The sequence below is a fragment of the Dioscorea cayenensis genome, chromosome 18 (assembly GCF_009730915.1).
Source record: "Dioscorea cayenensis subsp. rotundata cultivar TDr96_F1 chromosome 18, TDr96_F1_v2_PseudoChromosome.rev07_lg8_w22 25.fasta, whole genome shotgun sequence".
NCBI lineage: Eukaryota > Viridiplantae > Streptophyta > Magnoliopsida > Dioscoreales > Dioscoreaceae > Dioscorea > Dioscorea cayenensis.
In genome coordinates this window covers 4,799,118-4,816,762 of record NC_052488.1, presented here as the reverse complement: position 1 = coordinate 4,816,762, position 17,645 = coordinate 4,799,118, and the positions used below count along the sequence as shown (strand labels likewise).

Here is a 17,645-nt window from a genome sequence, read left to right as displayed (position 1 = left end):
AACAAGCAAAACACAATACCTTACGACCATCACTTACGGTTGTAAGCCTAATCTAGAGAACATTGTGGGAATGCTTATGTCCATAAGCAAGAGCATAACTGTAGCATAGAGGGGCTTACGGGCATGACTTATGCCTGTAAGCCAGGGCATAAGTTTCACCTAGAGGAGTTTACAGGAAGCACATACACCCATAAAGGAAGTCACAAGTACTATCCAAAGAAGCTTATAGTTTAGCACTTACAGTCATAATTAAGATCGTAACACCAAGACAGAGGACCTTACAAGCAGAGCTTACGGGAGTAAGATGTTGTGATAAGTTCTTGAAAGCGCATATTTTATGTATCATTTATACTATATTTAGAATGAGATTTTACATGTTTAGCACCAAACTAGTATAGAATTTCATTCTTTTGTTCGCCATGGGCTTTTATTTCATTTTAGGGATAAAGAAATGAATATGGAGGCATTTTGAAGCAAAATAGATCAACTTGCTAAATCATAGCATCATCACGGCTCATAACAGCCGTGGTCAGATGTCACCATAGTTGTTAACCACTTCCATCATGACGGTGACCCAGCCGTGCCAGTGTGGAGCCACTGAGACAGCACAAAAGTCATAACGCCTCCATAACGGCTGTTATGGATCATAACGCTCATGGTCAATTCACACAATGCCCGAGCCAAATAGTGCCAGAATGCAACTTTCGGCCTAAATAGCAAAATTTACTCACCACAGCCTTTACAACAAGCATGGTGAGGTCGTGGTGGACTCGGGTTATAATTACCCCTAGATTTTACAATTCAAGGAGGATTCTTTTACCAAAATTGGTTAGAGTATGTCGGATTTCTGAAGACCTATATGACTGAAGACAAGATTCATCATTATTTTAGTGGATTTCGGTAACTTTCTCAATGAGGATTCAATGTGCATTGATAGTGGAGAATACTCAACGAGATTCAGTATTTTCTTGACAATCTTGGGATCTTCTTAACCTTAGCCATCGGTGACCTATTGGAGGGAGTTAGTTTAAGAATTCTTTTGCTATTTTTCCAATGGATTATTGTTATTTATTGGTTGATACTTTTATATCCATTAGAGGACCCCAATTTGAGGGAAATTGTATGTCAGTGTACCTTGATCTTTACTTGTGAATCTTTATTGGCAATAATATATTCTTTCTAGTTATCTTGGATTCATTGCATGATTGTTTGATGCTATTTTTGTTGATGTTTTGAGGAAAATATTCCCACGCATTAGAACACCCATGCCTTGTTAGATCTATGCATACGCTAAGAGCTTAGGCATAGCTAGCAACCTGGATTAGTGTTTGATTAGCCCTTTTAGTGGAGTTCTTGAACTTAAGGTGGATATACAAGGCCGGGTGGAAAAGATTCCATCTTAAGTTCCTAGTGTTTTAGGCCTGGTTGCCAAAAGATTGGGACTAGTAGGGCCTTGACTTCCCCAGGTCCAATATTAGATAAAATTGTCGCCTCTTAGCATTATATCACAAGTGATTGTTGAGAGAATCATCATACGGTTACCGAACTTATTCTAATTACACTTCATGATCTTTAATTATATTTTAGTAATTAGTTTGTAGGAACATATTTAAGAGCCAACATAGATGTCAAGCTATTGATTAAGCAAAAAGAAAGTCATAAGAGCCAATAATTAGTTTGTTGAGAGAATCGTCATACGCTTACCCATGAGGTATGACTTGAAGACTCGTGTACTTGAGATATAGACACATATAAAGCGTGTGTCATGTTGTAAGGCACGTACCCATCATCTCTAGCTCATTTCGACCTTTTTCTTTCACTTATGAGTTGCCCGTGAAGGGTTAGATATAAAAGATTTTACTAAGGATTTTGGGGGAGCCTTTTGGTAGCTGATCAAAGGAAGGAGAAGTGAAAGAATCTCAGGTGAGTTATCAACAACATTTATGGAAGATTCACCGGCAATCCGAGGCGACAAAGCTTAGAGAGAGTTTTAATATTTTCATATGCTTCCCTCGTCTCGATTGTATTATATGATTGTTCTCCATTAATAGAGAACTAAACTCCATGGTGTTTGGGCATAGATAAAACCTAATGATAAGTGTACATTTGTGTATGATTTAATATTACTTTGCGTACTTCTTTGGTGTGCATTAAAGTATTCTTGTGAAAGATGATGCTAAATGATAAGTGCTTGTGTATAAATAATACAAAGGATTCTTTTCTTACATTGAGCATTATTTTTCTCAGATTTTATCGATTATTCATGTCTATATGTGTTCTTTTGTGCATGTAGGGTTGTGGAGACAAAATTGGATAAAAGAAAGCAAAAGTAGATCATGGATGCAATTGTTGATGAAGTTCTTGGATTGGACAAATGCGAAGACATGAGTCGTGCTCAAAGACATGTGGGTGTGTGTTGACCTCCATTGTGCTCAAGTAAATACACAAAGTGGAGGGGCACAAAGGCAGTCACACTCATGTGTTCCGACTTGTGCAATGGTAGAAAGGTCTTTATTAATGTGGTTTCATTGAAGACGCAACGCAATCTACCGCATGGATGTGTGCCCATTCATGTGGCCTCAATGATAAGAGTGGATTCGGGAGCATTTTGGTGAAAAACTGCAACATTTTACTGTAGAAAATCACTGTAGCAAAATTAATGTAGCTATTACTATTCATAGTATGTAGGAAACTAAAATCTGGAAATCCACATGGCCGTGTGGAAATTTCACACGCTCGTGTGGATGCCTGATTCTAATCCCTATAAATACCGCAACTTGAGACGTTTTGAAGAATCTTTCCCCTATCTTTTTCTCATTTTTCCCCATTTTTGGAGGCGCTCGCGGCTAGGGTTGGAGAGGCTTTGGCTAGGTCTTTGGAGTGGTTCTATGACCTTCGATATCGCGTTCCTTTAGAAGATAGTTATTGGGGAAGCTTTCGTCGGCATTGATTCGGTGAGGTGTACCCTAGGCTTGACGAGGGAACCCTTGGAGAAGATGAGGCAACTTCACAAGACCATCGATACAGACTACATGGGGGTTTTACTTATGGATTTCATACTTTTACATTCGATTTCATTATTAATTGTATATTGCTCCATGGAGAGCTAAACCCCTAGTGCTTGGACTTGTAAACCCTAGGATGATTTTGTTTTATTGACCTTTTATTATGTTCCTTTAATTGATGTTTTAATTAAGTTCCAAACTTGAATGCTTGTTGAATTGATTTTCCCTTAGAGTGATACTAGGGTTGAGAATCTATATTGGTAATCCTTGTGAATGAGAGACACTTCATTAGGATTAGACAAAGCTAGGTTGGAGAGGGTCGAGAGGGTGAGTCGAGAGGTAGCGGAACGTTCCCTTTCCCTTCCGGTGTATTTATCATACCTCCACGTTCCAAAAGTTCTTTGCGGTCACAATTGAGTGTAGTGCTAAGAGACAAACTCCTTTGTGGCTTAGTTGCGTGAGTAACAGAGTGAAGTGTTGAAGTAATCCTTATTGCTGGGGCTTAGTTGTGACTAGGGGTCTTTTGCCTGGACCAAAGGATTAGATCCATATTGGGGAATAGGGTTTATCACTTGGAGTCCCTAGAGCTTTAAGTAACCTTGCACAGTATGAGGCGTCGAGAGTACTTTTTTCCCCTGTGGCATAATATAGGGTTAGTTACGGTCGACCTTAGGTTTGGGACCGTGTGTTTTTTGGATTTCCACGACTCATTAAACATTAGTTAGGAGACATAATGATTAGTCTTGCAATTAAAACAAAAGTCCTAGGGTGAGCAATGTCCGGGTGTCCCATCTTCTTTCGATTGGCTTTCCTTATATTCTATTACATCTCCTTCTTCTTTTCTTTATTTTTACTTGCATCGATATTATTCACACCACTCTTGAATCATCTTTACTATAGTTAAATAAAAAATCTTGTGTTTCGGAGCACTATTCTCTGTGGATATGACTACCCACTTACCAGGGTCTTTTATTACTTCGAAAACCTGTGCACTTGCAGTATATACACGCAAGGGTGTGTCAAGTTTTTGGCACTGTTGCTGGGGAATAGGCATTTTGGAAGCATTTTGCACTTTGCTATTTTAGCTATTCATCACTTGTTCTATTTCACACTTTCTTATTCTTCCATTGTTCTGATTTGTTTTTCTTTCTTTGGTTACAGCTCTAGGTTATATCCTGAGAAAACCCTTCGACATTGGTTGAAGGTGATCCGGATATTGTAAGAAGAATTCATAGAAGGGGAAAAGAACTTGTGCAAGAACAGTCAAATCAAGCTGAGATAGAAGTTGAAGGGTATGATAATATAGCAGAACAACATGAGCAGCAGAGAACACTCTCAGATTATGCCAGACTCATAGTTCTTGGTATGCAATCTAGTATTGTGCGGCCACTGATCACAACTCAGAGTTTTGAGCTCAAGCCAGGCTTCATCCATATGTTACAACAGTCGGCACAGTTTAATAGTTTGGCCGATGAAGACCCAAACAATCACATTGAGAACTTCTTGGAAGTGTACGACATGTTCAAGATTAATGGTGTCACGGATGATGCTATCAAGTTAAGGGCCTCCCCATTTTCCATGAAAAGGAGAGCAAATCAGTGGCTATATTCATTACCTAGAGCATCGATCATTAATGGTGTCACGGATGATGCTATCAAGATTAATGGTGTCACGGATGATGCTATCAAGTTAAGGGCCTCCAGTAAAATCTGTGAAGCTCAGGAATGAAATATCCTCTTTTGTGCAAATGGAATTGGAGTCTCTTTTTGAGACATGGGATATGTTCAAGGATCTCCTGCGGAAATGCCCTTAGCATGGGTTCCCTGAGTGGATGATCATTCAAACTTTCTACAATGGTTTGAACCCAAGCACAAAGTAATTACTTGATGCTGCAGCAGGAGGTACCTTAGGAAGCAAGACCCCTGAAGAAGCTTGACATCTCATAGAAGAAATGGCTATGAACAGTTATCAGTGGAACATACGAAACAGAAAGAAGATAGCCAGACTTTATGAGATTGATGCAGTCACATCATTAGCGGCCCAAGTTGAATCATTGGCAAGAAGTTAGACATTCTAACTTCTCCTAGAGGGGCGGCAGTGATGAGTTGCACTGGGTGTAAGGGAGGACATGCTCCATCTAATTGCTCGATTTCTATTGGTGGTACCACTTCCGTGGAATAGGTTGATTTTCTAGGTAATACAATGAGAGGTCAAGGAAATCCGTATAGCAACACCTAAAATCCGGGGTGGAGGAGCCACCCAAACCTTTTTTTAAGTAATCAAGGACAACAGAAGGCTATAGCACCACCGGGTTTCCAATAATAACAACATGCCCCAAACATGGAGAATAGAGTTTCAGCGTTGGAAAACTGGATGACCGATTTAGAGAAGGCTTTGACCAAGTTCATTCAATCGTCGGATACAAGATTTCAATCAGTTGTAGCCACACTTTGCAACCACACCGCATCATTGCACAATTTAGAGAATCAAATGGGCCAAATTGCGAAGTCACTTTTGAAAAGACCTCAAAGGAGTTTGCCTAGCAACACGAAGACAAACCCAAGAGAACATGTGAAGGTGATCACTTTAAGAAGTGGTCGTGAAGTTAAGAGTAGACTCCCTAGTGAGAAGATAAATGTTGAGACACCCTAGGTCGTGGAAGTTGAGGAAAGAGCAAAAGAGAAGGAGATGACACCCCCACCTTAAAAGCCAAGAATCCCTTATCCTTCAAGATTGAAGAACTACCAAAATGATGAGCAATACAAGAAGTTCTTGGGTCTATTCAAGCAATTGCACATCAACATCCCATTTGTGGGGGCATTGTATCAAATGCCTTGCTACACAAAGTTTCTCAAGGACCTCTTGACCAACAAGAGGAAGTTAGAGGAGAATGCATCTGTGATCTTAGATGCTTCATGTTCGGCGGTATTGTAAAAGAATATACTGAATAAGAAGAAAGACCCTGGAAGCTTTATCATTCCTTGTAATATTGGTAACTTGGGTGAAGAAAAGGCATTGGTGGATTCAGGGGCTAGCATCAACGTCATGCCTTACACATTCTTTCAGAAGTTAGGTTTGGGAAATCCTAGGCCCACTCGGATGACACTTCATTTAGCCGACTGAACTGTTAGACATTCGAGGGGAATCATTGAAGACGCATTTGTGAAAGTTGACAAGTACATATTTCCTGTAGATTTTGTGGTGTTGGATGTTGATGAGGATGCCGAGGTTCCATTGATACTTGGGATGCCATTCTTGCGCACTTCCAAGGCTCTCATTGACATGGATGGTGGGGAGTTGACATTAAGAGTTGGTGATGACAAGTTGACCTATTGCCTCGTAGAAGCCATGCGATATTCTCTTGACTTTGATGATACGTTATATTTTCTTGACACCACTGATGAGTTAATTGATGAATACATGCAGGAAATGATGTGTCCGGACCCATTTAAGGAATTGCTAGATCAAGAGGTAGAGAATGAAGAAGTTTTGACACTTGGTCTAGAGGACAAGATGCAACCTATCCCGGGGATCATGAAGAGGATGATCCAAAAGATGAAGCAAGCAAGAAGATGTCACAAGAAGCGGCCCAAGGCTAAGGAGATGTGCAAGCACGGAGTAAGGGTGACGAACCCTTGTGTGGCAACAAGCTTAATAGCTCTCCCTCTACCTTGAAACAATTATGTGCATTTTTCTTTCAGGTTGTAGGTAAGAGGGCAACCTTCATTTATGAGCCCATGTGAGGTAAGGTCAGGTATGTCAAGCTTAGTGACGTTAAATAAGAACTTCTTGGGAGGCAACCCAAGTCTTTACTGTTTTTTCTAGGTTTTAGTTTAGTACTTGCATGAATAAGAGCTTGAGTGTTGGTGTCTTGATTTTTACGTGCATTTTACTCATGGATTATCGGTGTTTTAGTGTGCTTAATTGTGATTGGCGTAGTTTCTTGGTCGTTTGAGCATGTTTTCCATGATTCTCTGGTCAGTCCTTTATAGTATACGCATGCTCCGCGTGTGTATAAGTGTGCAGAAATTTTATGCAGAGTTTGTAATTTTTTCTAAGTCATCTAAAGAAAAAACAAGGCCGTATGGAATTTTCACACGGGCGTGTGTTTTCGTTCAGAGCTCAACTTCTCCATCCCGAGAAGACATAGGGGCGTGTGAGTGCCCCTTTGAACGGCCTGTGACGGTCACACGCCCGTGGGTAATTTCCACATGGGCATGTGGATCTCTGCAGAGTTCTCAGACTATATCCCGAGAAGACACAGGGGCATGTGAATGCCCCTGTGGATGACCCTATGAGCAACACACGGGTGTGGGTAATTTTCACATGCCTGTGTGAAACTCTGCAGAGACTTTTCCTCTACGAGAGCACACAGGGGCATGTGAGTGCCCCTGTGAGTACCCCTGTGAGTATCCACACGCCCGTGTGGAATTTTCATATGGGCATGTGGAACACTTAGCCATTTTCTCGGAAGGACGAAGAAGCCACATAGGCATGTGGGTCCCCCTATGGGTCGGGCACACGAGCGTGGGGAATTTTCACACTCCAGTGTGGTTGCGTTCAGAGATAGTTTGAGGTTATCTCGAGAGCACACATGGGCGTGTGTCTACCCCTGTGAGCTTTCTTGTGGAGTCACACGGTCATGGGTAATTTCCACATGTCCGTGTGGATGTGCAGAACTCAAAAGGCCATGAATTTTCTTTATAAATCACTTACGTCTTTTCGTTTATAAACGTCTCCACACTCAAAGAACATTTTCTATTGCTCTCCCGATCTTCTTGCTGTCTATTTGAGGGGATTTTAGGGTGTTTTCTGGTCATATTCAAGGTTTTCTATTTTCATTTTGTCGGAAAGCCTTCTTTCCCTTTTTCTTCACCAATTTTCATTTCTTTCGATTAAACTGGTCAATGTTGCTTCGATTTCATGTGTACATGGTTAGTGAATGTTGTTAGGAGGGATTTAGAGAGTTATTTGTGTATTCTTGAGTTGATTGGAGCTTTTGGCCGTGCGGCTTTCACGCCCCGAAGATCCACACGGCCGTGTGGAATCTAAACACAACCGTGTGGATTTCTGCAGAATTAGGTTTTGAGTTTAATTTGATGAATCTTGTTTCAATTCTTGTAGATATGGCTCCTAGATCCAAGAAGCAAGCCGGCAAGTGTCCACATGAGCCCTCACCTGAGCAGTTAGAGTTCATGATCCCCAAGCATAAAGAGTGGTTTGAGCATTTGTCGAAACTCAAGTTCGGACAGTCCCGTTTCCCAGACTTGAGTGCACTGAGAGAGATACAGCTAGGAGATGACATGGAAGATGAGGTAGAGAAGCTTCTCTCCGTGGATAGCTAGAGGGGAGTATTGTCTATTCGAGAGTCGGCTATTCGCAAGCTCACGTTGGAGGTATTAGCGTCGTTTGAGTTCGATCGCTCATATAGCAGTTTCTCGACCATCGATGCTTTATAGTTTAGAGCGCTCAGTTAGTACCATAGTATGAGCGTCACACAGTTCTCCGTTAGACTTGGTTTGTATGACGAGGCCTATACTGATTTTGAGGAGTATGAGCAGGGGTTCTCCAAGGCTACAAGCCTTTCTCATCCTTCTTATAGATACATCCATGCCGTTCTGAGTAGATCAGCGAACGGTCGTGGCAATAGCACTGGAGTCCTCAGTCGCAAGAAGTTACTTTACTTATATTCTATAGTATAGAGCGAGCCGATTCATTTGGGATACATCCTAGCCGAGTAATTGTGCTATGAGGGCCAGTACGCTAGAGTCAGAGTCCTCTTCTCAGGCCCTTATATTACTCGACTCATCATGGGGATGGGTCTTCAGGACGCCATTCGAGGGGCTAAGAAGATTATTATACCATCTCCCCTCGGCCTGGAGACGATGCGATTGATGGGCATAATTCGGAGGTACTGGGATGGCGTTTATGTTATGATCATGCCACTACCAGAGAGAGCTGAGGGAGAGGAAGATGACGCCGGAGAGGGATCCATCCTGTGCAGGAGCCACAACCCGAGCAGATGGAGACCGACGCACCCGTCGCAGCACAGGAGCCACCTTCAGTGTTGATCTTTTCTCTGACTCGAGCCCATGATCGTTTTGAGAGGCTTAAAAGTACTATAGGGGTACTACATGCAGATCTAGCTAAGGTTCGCGTTACACAGGTTATGAACCACATAGAGGTGATGGCATATCTCGACATCCTATAGCAAATCTTAGAGTGAGACTCATCCTCCCCATTTGTGATGAGACACTGGACTCCTCCAGCATCCCCAGCACAACTAGTCGCATCATCACCACCACCGGCAGCACCATCGCCATCAGCAATAGTAGTAGCAGAGATACCAAAGCCTGACACTGATGCTTGAGGCGTCTTTATCTTTATTTGTCTTTATATTTTTCATATTTATTTCCGCACCTTATTTTGGACTTGTACTACTCAGAAAGGATCTTCCTTCTAAGTTTATCTTATTGCCTTCCAATTGTTTCGAGTTGTATTTCATTTCTATATCTTTATAAACTCGATTTTATTTTGTTTTTGTTGAGCTTCACTGAACCCCCTTATGTATACGTGCAAATAGTCTTGTGAGTTGTATTCACATAGTCATGTATGCTCCATAACCCATTGGAACTCAACTCTCAATGAATAGCTCCTTCAAACATACCATTAGGAGTTTAGGGGAGTATTATTTCAATTGTCCATCTTCACACATGCTTTTAATTGTTATACTTCTTTATTATGTTTGCATACGTACATTGAGGGCAATTGATAAGATAGTAATATGAAGTATTCTTTTCTTACATTGAACATTACTTTTCTCAAATTTTATCGTTTATGCAAATGTATTTGTGTTCTTTTGTGTATGAAGGATTGTGGAGACAAGTGTGGAAGAAAGGAACCAAAAGTATATCGTGGACGTAATTTTTGATGAATTATTAGATTGAACAAATGTGAGGATGCAAGTTGTGCTCAAAGACATGTGAGTGTGTGCCAACCTCTATTGTGCTCGAGCGAACACACAAATTGGAGGGACACAAAGGCAGTCACACTCATGTGTTCCAACTTGTACAAATCTAGCAAGATCTTTGTCAATGTGGATCGAAGACGCAACGCGATCTACCGCATGGATGTGTGCCTATTCATGTGACCTCGATGAAAAGTGTGGATTCGGGAGTATTTTGGCGAAGTACTCTAGCAGTTTACTAGGGTTGACAATCTATATTAGTATTTCTTATGAATGAGTGACACTTCATTAAGATTAGACAAAGGTAGGTTGGAGAGGGTTTAGAGGGTGAGTCGAGAGGTAGTGGAACATCCCCTTTCCCTTCCAATGTGATTTATCCTATCTCCATGTTCCAAGAGTTCTTTGCGGTCACAATAGAGTGAAGTACTAAGAGACAAACTCCACTGGGGCTTAGTTGCTTGAGCAATAGAGTGAAGTGTTGAAGTAATCCTTAGTGCTGGGGTTTAATTGTGACTAGGGGTCTTTCGCCTAGACCAAAGGGTTAGATCTATATTAGGGAATAGGGTTTATCACTTGGAGTCTCTAGAGCTTTAAGCAACCTTGCACAGTGTGAGGCGTCAAGAGTACTCCTTTCCTCCGGGCCATAATGTAGGGTTAGTCACGGTTGACCTTAGGTTTGGGACCGTGTGTTTTTTAAATTTCCACAGCTCATTAAATATCAGTTAGGAGACATAATGATTGGTCTTGCACTTGAAACAATAGTCCTAGGGTGAGCAATATCCAGGTGCCCCATTTTCTATCGATTGCCTCTCCTATTATTCGATTGCATCTCTTTCTTCTTTACTTTATTTCTATTTGCATTGATATTGTTCACCCTACTCTTAAATCATCTTCACTATAGTTAAATAGCAATACTTGAGTTTCTAAGCACTATTCTCTGTGGATATGACTACTCACTCACTAGGGTACTTTATTACTTTGACAACCCGTGCACTTGCGGTATATAGACGCAAGGGGTGTGTCAAGTTTTTCGCACCGTTGCCGGGGAATAGGTGTTTTAGAGGCATTTTTCACTTTGCTATTTTAGCTATTCATCGTTTGTTCTATTTCACATTTTCTTATTCTTCCTTCATTCTGATCTGTTTTTCTTTCTTTGATTCTAGGAAAGATGATCAACATAACCGAAGTATTTGACACCATCACAAGAATGGTTGAAAACATAGAACTGAAGATGTAATTATTTGTAATACAGTCCGCTACATGATGTTGCATGCAAGAGTACCATACAAGCAACTACCCTGGGGAAGAATCAATTGTTGATCACATTAATGAGATTCAGGTTACAAATTGTAAGCTAGAAACTATGTTAGATCAATTTGAAAAGTCAGCACTGTTGTCCATAGGCTACCAGATGGACAGAAGTTTGGAAAGGGTTCTTTCTCAATTTGATTTCTTCCATTAAGAACAAAAGCATGAGATTTTCTCATTTGGTATTTTGAAGGTAGTCTAGGAAACTTGTGAGATAGAGAATGTGGTTGTTATTGAAGATCATCCAGAATCACATATACAAGTGGATGGTTTAGAGAACGCTCTTGAGCAAGGTTCAGCACAGTCTGAGGAAATTGATAGATTGAGAGAGAACAGATTGTGACCATCCATTAAGGAACTGCCCGAGTTAGAGCTTAAAACTTTGCCGGGACATTTGGAATGCATTTTTTTAATGGAAGGATCAAAGCTCCCTATTATAGTGGCTTCAAATCTCGCTGTAGATCAAAAGGACAAGCTTGTGAGCATGTTGAAGAGACATAAATCTGCCATTTCTTAGAAGATTTCTGATATAAAAGGTATCAATCCCTCATTTTGCACTCAAAAATCCCTAATGGAGGACAACTACAAGTCTGTGATTCAACCTCATAGAAGATTGAACCCAAACATGAAGGAAGTTGTCAAGGCAAAGGTAGTAAAACTTCTGGATATGGGAATCATTTATCCCATCTCCGACAGTGCGTGGGTGAGCCTAACTCAAGTGGTCCCAAAGAAAGGAGGAATGATAGTGGTGAGAAATGAACGGGATGAATTAATTCCAACTAGGAAAGTTACAGGTTGGCGTGTTTGCATTGATTACAGAAGGTTGAATGATGCAACTCGAAAGGATCATTTTCCATTGCCGTTTATTGATCAGATGTTGGAACGATTGGCTGGGCATCAGTTTTACTATTTCCTTGATGGCATGTTAGGATACTTTCAAATCCCGATAGCTCCAGAAGATCAAGAGAAGACAACATTTACTTGCCCCTACAGTACTTTTGCTTAAAGAAGAATGCCTTTTCTGTTGTGTAATGCACCAACGACATTCCAACGGTGCATGACTGCTATTTTTGATGATCTCCTAGAGGACATCATGGAGATGTTCATGGATGAATTTTCAGTGTTTAAGATTCCTTCAACATTTGCTTGAGAAACTTGGAGAGAGTGTTGACGAGATGTGAAGAGACAAATCTTGTTATTAATTAGGAGAAGTGTCACTTTATGGTCAAAGAAGGCATTGTCCTTCGTCATAAGATTTCCCAAGTGGGAATGGAGGTCGACAAGGCAAACATTGAAGCCATAGAAAATTTCCTCCATCTCCAAATGTGAAAGGAGTTTGAAGTTTCTTGGGGCATGCGGGTTTCTGCAGAAAGTACATCAAGGATTTTTCGAAGATCACTCAACCATTGACAAAACTCCTTGAAAAGGATACCACCTTTGATTTCGGGAATGATTGCTTGATTGCTTTTAATTTGTTGAAAGAAAAATTAGTACAAGCACCGATTCTGATCATGCCGGATTGGAATGAACCCTTCGAGCTCATGTGCGATGCAAGTGATTATGCTATTGGGGCAATTTTGGGTCAGAGGAAAGGTAAACAGTTCCATCCAATTTATTATGCTAGCAAGACTCTTACGAGTGCTTAAGAGAACTATACAACTATAGAAAAAGAATTGTTAGCAATGGTGTTTGCTTTTGATAAGTTCATACCATACCTCATCTTATCTAGGGTCACTGTATTCACAGATCACTCGTCACTCTGTTATCTCATAAACCTGGCTGATGTTAAACTGAGGTTGATCTGTTGGATTCTACTCTTGCAAGAGTTTGATATAGAGATAAAAGATAAGAAAGGGACCGAAAATGTGGTTACAGACCATTTGTCTCGATTGGAGGGTTGTGAAGGTCAAGAGCCATCAAATAAAGAAATTAACGATTTCTTTCCCAAGGAGCATTTGTATGCAGTCCAAAGTTTGGCATTAGAGGACACTCCATGGTTCGCAGATTTTGCAAACTACTTATCTGGGAAAGTTTTTAAGCAGGGCCTCACCTTCCAACAAAAGAAGAAGTTCTTCAATGATTTAAAGAATTACTTTTGGGACGATCCATTCTTATTTCGCATCTGTGCAGATCATGTGGTCCGAAGATGTGTATCAAGGGAAGAAGGTTGGGACATCCTTACGCATTGTCACTTCGGGCTGGTGTTGGGGGGGGGCATTATGCTTCAAGTAGAACTGTTGAAAAAGCCTTGTCTGCTGGATTCTATCGCGTCAGGATGAAATGCCTCAGAATAGGATCTAATTTTGCGAGGTGTTTGATGTATGGGGTATTGATTTCATGGGACCATTTCCAAAATCCAATGGTAATCAATATATTCTAGTGGCGGTTGATTATGTTCCTAAATGGGTGGAGGCTCAAGTTCTGCCCACTAATGATGCCCAAACAGTGGTAATATTTTTGAAGAGGCTTTTCACTTGATTCAGAACCCCATGAATTATAATCAGTGATCGAGGAACTCATTTTTACAACACTCAACTTGAAAATGTGTTGAAGCGTTATGGAGTGCATCACTGCCTTACTACTCCTTATCACCTGCAAAATAGTGGTCAAGTGGAGGTCACTAACAGAGAGCTCAAAAGGATTTTGAAGAAATTAGTAGAGCAAGGAAAGCGGGATTGGTCTGAAATTTTGGATGACACACTTTGGGCTCATAGAACAGCATACAAGACTCCGATAGGTACTACTCCCTACAACTTGGTCTATGGTAAATCGTGTCATTTGCCAGCGGAGCTTGAGTATAAAGCCTATTGGGCCATTAAGGCAATGAGCTTTGACTTGAGTAAAGCAGTGGAACAAAGAATGTTTCATCTCAATGAGTTGGATGAATAGAGGTTGAAAGCATATGAAAACGTGAGGATTTACAAGGAAAGAATTTGGAAGTAGCATGACAAGCACATCAAGAATCCGAAAGAGTTCAAAGTGGCATGACAAGCACATCAAGTTTATTGTTCAACTCTTGCCTATGGCTATTCCTGAGGAAGCTCAAGTCTAGGTGGTTTAGGCCATATACTGTAACTGAAGTATCACCTCATGGCGCTATTGAAATTACTCATCCAGAGAAGAGTACATTTAAGGTGAATGGACATTGGCTAAAACCATACTTTGGTGGAGAAATTAGTAACGATGACAAGGAAGTATTTATTTTTCCATGAACCCCCATGAGGTAAGGTCAAGTATGTCAAACTTAGTGACATTAAAAAAGCCCTTCTTAGGTGGCAACCCAAGTCTTTACTATTTTTCTAGGTTTTAGTTTAGTACTTGCATGAATAAGAGCTTGAGTGTTGGTGTCTTGATTTTTACATGCCATTGCTGTGTTTTTCTCGTGGATTGTTGGTGTTTTAGTGTGCTTAATTGTGATTAGTGAAGTTTCTTGGTCGTTTGAGCATGTTTTCCATGTTTCTCTGGTCAGTTCTTCATCGTATTTGCAGTCTCTATGTGTGTATAAGTGTGCAGAAATTTGCTTCAGAGTCTATAATTTTTTCTAAGTCTTCCAGAGAAGACATATGGCCTTGTGGAAATTCCACACGGGTGTGTGTTTCCGTTTAGAGCTCATCATGAGAGGACACAGGGGTGTTTGAATGCCCCTGTGGATGACCCTGTGAACTACACATGGGCGTGGGTAATTTCCACACGCCTGTGTGAAACTTTGTAGAGAGTTCTCCTCCATCCCGAGAGCACATAGAGGCGTGTAATTGCCCCTGTGAGTACCCCTGTGAGTATCCATATCCCCGTGTGGACTTTGCACAGTGGTGTGTGTAACACTTAGCCAAATTCTTGGGGGGACAGAGAAGCCACAGGGGCGTGTGGGTGCCCCTGTGGATTGGGCACACGGGCGTGGGAAATTTACACATGCCGTGTGGATGCGTTCAGAGATAGTCAGAAGCTATCCTGACAGCACACAGGGGCGTATCTCTGTCCCATGATGGCCCCCTGTCGAGACCCATGGGCATGGGTAATTTTCACACGGCCGTGTGGTTGTACAAAACTCAAAATACCGTGATTTTTCTTTATAAACCTCTTGTGTCTTTTCATCTTTTCACTCCCAAACACTCAAAGAATGCATCTATTCACTCTCCCGACCTCCCACCGTTGATTTAGAGGGATTGTATTTGAGGTTTCCAACCATTTTCAAGTTCTTCTAGTTCCATTTTGTCAATAAGCCCTCTTTCTCTTTTTCTTTGTCAATCTTGATTTATTTAGCTTAAACTGGTGCTTGTTGCTTCGTTTTCATGTTTAAATGGTTGATGTGAGCTTTTAGAAAAAATTGTGAGCGAATTTCTGATGTATTCTTAGGATTTTTGCATAGTGGACATGCGGCTTTCAGGCCCCAAAAATCCACACGGGTGTGAGGAATTTCCACACGACCTTGTGGATTTCAGTAGAAGTAGGTTTTCAAGTTAATTTGAACGATTCTCTTTCAATTCTTGCAGATATGGTACCCAGGACCAAGAAAGTGGCCGTCAAGCGCCCAAGGGAGCCTTCCCCGAACCAGAAAACATGGAGTTTGCCATCCCCGAGCACCAGGCTTGGTTTGAGCGGTTGTCGAGACTCATGTTCGGGCAGTCATGTTTCTCTGACTTGAGCTTAAGGAGCTGCTTGCGTAGGCAGTTGGCGACGATCGTTGTTTATTTGTGAGCCTGCCATTCGTATGCTGACATTAGAGATGTTAGTATCTTTCGAGTTAGACCGCTCATACTCCAGTTTTGATAGCATTGACGCCATCCAGTTCAGAGCCTTCGGACAGTATCACAGTATGAGCATCACACAGTTTTCTGTCCGATTGGGCATGTATGATGAGGCATTCGTTAGTACAGAGGAGTATGAGCAGTTGCTGAAGGATTATCCCGGCAGTCTGACACTACAGCATGCCTACATGGTATTGTGTGGACAGGGATAGTATGAGCCAGGAGTCTCGAATGCGACATGCCTTTCTCGATCCGTTCACTGGTACATTCACGCCATCTTGAGCAGATCAGTGAATGACCGCGGTGACAGTACTGGAATGTTGAGTAGATAGGAGTTACTCTACTTATACTCCATGGTACATAGCGAACTGTTACATTTGGGGCACATTTTGGCTGAGTATTTGCGCTACCAGGGCTAGTATGTGAGAGTAGCCGTGATTTTCTCAGACCCATACATCACCAGACTCATCATCAGGATAGGTTTACTAAACGCTATCAGAGGGGCCGAGAAGACGATTATACTATCCCCTCTTGGCATAAAGACGATGAGATTGATGGGGATGGTGCGCAAGTACAAGCCGGGCGTCTACATGATGGTCATGCCATCTCTAGAGACAGCCGAGGAGGAGACAAACATAGCAGGAGGGTCTCAGCCTGCGCAGGAGCCACAGCAGGAGCAGGTGCAGACAGGGGCACCACTCGCAGCACAGGAGCCACCACCAGTCCAGATCTTTTATTCGACTCGAGCCCATGATCGTTTTGAGAGGCTCGAGAGTACTATGGGGGTGTTATAGAGTGACTTCGCTGAGGTTCACGCGATACAGGCAACGAACCACACTAAGGTGATGGCACGCCTTGATATCCTACAGCAGTTACTTGAGAGAGATGTGACCTCACCGTTCATTATGAGACCCAGAGCTCCACCAACTTCACCAGCATCCCCAGCACCACCATCACCAGCACCGACAGCACCAGTATCATTAGCAGCAGTTGCTAAGCCGACTGAGCAAGACACCAATGCTTGAGGCATCCTTATCTTTCTTTGTTCTTATTTGTCGTATTTTATTTTTGCATTATTTTGGACTTGTACTACCCAGAAAAGATCTTCCTTCTGAGTTATCTTTTATTTTTAGTTGCTTCAAGTTGTATTTCATTTCATATCTTTATATACTCGAGTTATTTTGTTTTTGTTGAGCGTCACTGAACCCCCTTATGTACACGTGCAGATGGTCTTGTGAGTCTGGAATTTGATGAATAGTCATGGACACGGTCAATGTGGCATTCACATGGCCGTGTGAGCTCCACAACCCATTAGAACTCAACTCTCAATGAATATAGCTCTATTAAACGTACCATTAGGAGTTTAGGGGAGTATTTTCTCAATTGCCCATCTCTACACATGTTTTGATTGTTTTACTTCTTTATTGTGCTTGCATGTGTACATTGAGGGCAATGTACATCTTAAGTGTTGAGGGGAGGGGGCGGGAATTCACATTACACATATTCTTTACTTTTGCTTCATTGTTCATGCTCATGTAACCAATGACGGTTCACCTTAGTTGCAATGTTTGTATTCTTGAGTTTAGGAGAATTTCTAACATTGAATTTTCTCATGCTCTA

The 17,645-nt window shown here is 41.6% G+C and overlaps 1 non-coding gene across 1 annotated transcript; it reads right to left on the bottom strand.

Moving 5' to 3' along the window:
- Positions 1-4,719: 4,719 nt before the first annotated feature.
- On the bottom strand, positions 4,720-4,826 carry LOC120283239. Its single transcript, XR_005543233.1, has one exon. It is a non-coding gene; the product is annotated as a small nucleolar RNA R71 (small nucleolar RNA).
- Positions 4,827-17,645: the final 12,819 nt, after the last annotated feature.